The sequence below is a fragment of the Phascolarctos cinereus genome, unplaced genomic scaffold, assembly GCF_003287225.1.
Source record: "Phascolarctos cinereus isolate Bilbo 61053 unplaced genomic scaffold, phaCin_HiC Scaffold_2;HRSCAF=192, whole genome shotgun sequence".
Taxonomy (NCBI): Eukaryota; Metazoa; Chordata; class Mammalia; order Diprotodontia; family Phascolarctidae; genus Phascolarctos; species Phascolarctos cinereus.
In genome coordinates, this window is record NW_027555625.1 from 347,437,125 (window position 1) to 347,442,277 (window position 5,153).

General features: G+C 39.2%; 1 long non-coding RNA gene across 1 annotated transcript; it reads left to right on the forward strand.

The window, feature by feature from the left end:
- The first annotated feature begins 285 nt into the window (after window positions 1–285).
- On the forward strand, window positions 286–2,604 carry LOC144455653 (uncharacterized). The gene is made up of 2 exons (XR_013484369.1): window positions 286–707; window positions 1,992–2,604. It is a non-coding gene; the product is annotated as an uncharacterized LOC144455653 (long non-coding RNA).
- The last annotated feature ends 2,549 nt before the right edge of the window (window positions 2,605–5,153 follow it).

Consider the following 5,153-nt stretch of genomic DNA (forward strand, 5'->3'; position numbering starts at 1 on the left):
TACCTACTGTGTCACCTAGCTGCCCTGATTTTGAATATATTTTATATTTATTTTATATTAACTTATCTCCATAAATGTCTTCTCTCCCTAGTAGAATGTAAGTTCATTGAGGACAGGGATTAATTGATTTTTTGCCTTGGTATTCTTAACACCTAGCATAGCACATGATAGAGTAGACATTTACCAAATGATAATTGAACTGAACTGAATTTTCTTAATGGGCATATGTTAGATTTTAATTTCTGGAATTTCAAGAAAAGCTGTCTGTTTTTGGCAGTGCAATAAATTAGAAAGGGAGGAACAATGATCCCATGGAGTCTTAGCTTTGAAATGTTTTGGTCTTAACTGAAGACTTTAGTTAGAATGAATATCAGGAATTATCAAACAAATTGTTTCCAAACATGAATATTTTTTTTAAAGAGAAAATTGGGAATGTGCTCCTTTTATTCTAATGAAGGTCCCAAATCTTCCTCACCCTGAGATGCTCACCCCTCAGACCCCAAGTCACCCTGAGTAGGCTGGAAGGCCCCACGGCAGGCAACCACACCCCACTCGCAGCCCCTGCGTCATTATCTGTCTTCCCCAGAGGAACTCTAGACGCTGCTTGACTTAGATAAAATAAGATTTATACCAGGGGCCTTCAAGCTAGTCAGCACTTGAGCCTCAGTTCTGGAACCTACCACTCTGTCCCTACAACTCCCCTACCTGTGAGTACTGCTAATAAATTCGTATTTTGCCTACAACCTGCTCTCCTCTTTTGTGTCTTTCTTTCCCTCATGTTCCCACCTGTATCTGAACCCTGATTCTCCACAATGTGTCAGGAAACTGTGCCTTACCCCATAAGCTGTTGCCTAGGGCTTAGCAGAACCATCTGCACAGCCATACCTATTCTTAAGATTGTTAAGGCTGTTCCACAAATAAGATACACCATCTCTCTGCTCCAGGCATTTTCTCTGGCCGACCTCGTGCCTGGAATGCTTTCCCTTCTCCACACTGACTACTGACCTCCCTGGCTTCTTTTAAGTCCCAGTGTAAAATCCCACCTTCTTCAGGAAGCCTTCCCCAACCCCTCTTGGTTCCAGTGCCTTCCCTCTGTTAATTATTATGTCCTATTTATCCTGTATGTAGTTTGTTTTGTGCATACTTGTCTGCAGGTTGTCTTCCCGGTTAGATTATCAGCTACCTGAGGGCCAGGGACTGTCTTTTGCCTCTTCTTGAATCTCTAGCACTTAGCACAGTGCCTAGTGCAGAGGAGGTACTTAACAAACGTTTATTGATTTATTGATAGTCTTAGAGAAAGTAAAGAACAAGCACTAGGAAGGGCAATACTTGTGATTCAACGGTCTTTAAACTGTCTTTTAAACTGTATATCAGATCTGGTATAGAGATCTGGGACTAGGGGCTCACCCATAAGCAGCAAAGGAAAGGACCCATTTATCTGTGAGGTGTGCATGATAAATGGAAACTCATTCATCTCCTTTGATCATGTAAAAGGAATTTACCCAGTAATTCAAATTTGAGGTTTAAGTAGTGATCAGCATTAAATCCTGGGACTGAGGACCACATGGAGAGGTATACCATTTATTAATAAATGACTGGTCTTGGGTGGTGTTCCCCCTTAGGGAAGTGTCAAGAACCAACCTGGCTTGATCTTCCTCAGAATTTTAGAGTGAAGAAATTCTTATTGTCTAGTTATCTCCTTATAGCCCACATATGTACCTGTGGGCTAAATACATGAATCAGCTAGCCTTTATGAAATGTTTATTGTGTGCCAGCTATTGGCCGTAGATTCCATTATCTATATGCCTTCAGGTGAAGGTACCTGGTACAGAGAAGTCACTTAATAAATACCTGTGAGATTGAATTGTTGAATTGAGCCTAACATAACATCCCCAGACCTCAGAGGCTGCTTTGTGAGTATATCCTGCTCTCTCTAAAATCTTAGATGAAGTAAAATTACTAATAATTTCCATATTATGTTTCTTTTTCAGCTCAATGAGCTTCAGAGGAACCGAGGACAGGGTTGACTTGAAAAGCAGTGGTCATTCTGCCAGGGCCTGCCTTTGAACAGTCCAACCTAGGCGTTTCAATGTGGAAACTTTATCAAAGTATATTTTGATGTCTTAGATAACCAAGCCACATGAATACAAAGACCTCCTGACACCCTGGGCCCATTGTTCATTCCGAAATACGTCATAAGGGAGAATCGATAGTTTAAATTTATGAGAAATCAGAGGGCAAAATGTGCTGAGTCTGCTCAAATTGCTTCCCGGGGCCCGGGACTTTTGATTTCATGACAAATGAGACCGGATCTCATAAATGAAGCTGGAGGTGAGCTTCCTTGTCTCAAAAGCCTAGATAGTGCTGCCCACAGAAACACAGGAAAATTGTGGTAAATGTTAAAAGAAACAATTCATCTCTTTTCCAATCAATCTTAATTCTAGTCCCTTTCCACCATTGATTATTTCCTTTTTAATCTCTTTTTAGCTTGTCTGTATATAGTTGATTGCATGTTGTCTCCCCTGTTAGATTGTGAACTCCTTGAAGGTAGGGACTGTCTTTGAATACACAAAGCTCAGCACAGTGCCGGGCACACAGTTGATACTTGGTGTGTATTGAATGACTGAATACATGACTGATCTTCTTTCTCTTGGCAGAAAGAACTAGGAACCATGTTAGTGTCAGCTTGTCCCATTTTAAGTTTCAGAAACATCTAAGATTTGGAAGAATTGGCTCATATTTGGTGCCAATCCAATGGGGGAGAGCAGGTTCTGTTCAAATCAACTTTTCTTCACTGAGTAGGTAGAGTTTGATGCACATCAGATTGCTGTATCTGATGTGGCTGTTTCCTTATTATCAATATTCATAAACTAAAAATAATACTTAGATATTCTAATGAATCTATGGATCACTATGAATGTCTCCAGGGAGGCAAATCACAAGCTATTCATACTGGCCCTTTCCATGTGACTCTTGTCCAAGTCCTTTCATGAGGAAAGGTACTCTGTGCTGGGAGCTTCCTTCAATTGCTCTTGCCGTCACAAGGATACCAGTGGAGCACATGGTCATCCGATTGTTACCCCTTGCTCTTGCCATGTAACCAGCCCATCTTTGTCTTTTTTGATCTTTTGCTGTTGTTGTTCAGTCATTTCAGTCATTGTGACCCCATTTGGGGTTTTCTTGGCAAAAATACTGGAGTAGCTTGACATTTCTTTCTCCAGCTCATTTTACAAATGAGGAAACTGAGGCAAACAGAGTTAAGTAACTTGTCTAGGGTCACATAGCTAGTGTCTGATGTCTGACTCCAGGCCCAGCATTATATCCACTGTGCCATGTAGGTGCCTTATTTTTTTATCTTACAGGTCTTTGATGACATCCTTGATCAGAAAAAGACTTGATTTGCTGGACTGAAGCACCATTCCTGGAGCTAGACATGCACTCTGCCTCCTTGCTTTGGGAAGTGTGCCTTGAAAGATGCTCCAGCCCCATAAATCAGAGGTTGTCTGATAACTCTTGGTGCACTCTGATTCTTCCTCATAGAAATAACAACAACAATAAAATAACACCTTTTGTACAGAACTTCATGGCTTACAAAGCCTTTTCATATCCATAATCTTATCTGATCCTGGTGAGGAAGGTAGACAAGGGCTATTACCCCTATTTTACAGATAAGGATACTCACCTGAGAGAGATGAATGTTTGAGGGGATGTGATTTGCTCAACACCCCACAGTGAATTGTTAGAATCAGGACTAGAACTCAGATTTTCTAAGCCCTGGGCTTGGTCTAGGCCTCCTTTCACTGTATGACATTCATCACTTGTGTATTGTTTTATATATGTCTGTGTATACATATATACACGCACATAGCTGTGTGTATATATACGTGTACATGATCACATACATGTATGTTCAATTATATTGTGTATGTTTATTTGTGTATTTGTACAGTTATCTCTTCCACATTGCAACTTTCCCCGTTGTAATTTTGATATATCATGGATTGCCATAAAAAATAAAATGAGAATTTTGGGGGAGTTTTGCAGATGACAATGAAGGCTAAGAAATGACAAGAATATGCTTAGAAACTCAGAAATGCATAAAATATATGTATAGTATTATAAAATATTAACATATTTTATCTTTTAATACCATAATAATTCAGATTTTGTCTGTGATATAAAAAGAGGGCCAAAATATTTTATGCCAGTTTTCCAGATTGTGGGGGCACCATGTCCCTAACCTCTGTGGTGTGGAGGGGATAACTGTACATATCTATCTATCTATCTATCTATCTATCTATCTATCTATCTATATGTATATGTATATGTATATGTATATGTATATGTATATGTATATGTATATGTATATGTATATGTATATGTATATGTATATGTATGTATGTATATATATATATATGTATATATATATATATATATATATATATATTTAACTACATACACACACACACACACACATATAACCTGGAAGGTCATTGGCTCAATCTGATTCGATTGCTTAATTTCTCCTAAAGAGGCCTGGAAAGTTTAGTAAGGCTGGAGGTTTATGAGATATGTCTATACATCATGCAATAATAAAATTATCTTAAATTTCATAATACTTCACCTTTTTTAATGGTGTCATTTTCACATCCATTTTCCTATCACACATCCCAAGGAGTATGGAGGTTTAATCACTGTAGACTGGCTCTGAGGTTAGACTGTGCTGGGCTGGGTCTATCAACAAACCATAACTTTTAGGTGAAAGGAGTAAGTGTTTCCCTGGTGAGAACTAGAAACTGCTTCCTTTTTGCTTGCTTACGTTGTAGGTGGGGATAGCTAATGAATATTTTAAAGGAAAGATTCTAATTGGTTCAATTTTCCTATTCCTATTCCTATCCTTATGCCAGTGTTCACTTTATACATGGTCAAAGTAGGCAGTTAGCCTATGAGTTGGGCTATCAAGTGTGCCAGAAAGCACCGCCAGTCCTAAAACATCTCACTCCACCAGCCTGTTCCAGGGCCTGACATTCCTCCTAGAACAACAGAATCTTAGGACGCTGGGTGCTAGATGTATAGTCAGAAAATCTTAGAATCGTACAATCGTATGATTGTAGTATGAAAGGGGCCTCAGAAGCCATTTAGTGTAATCTCCC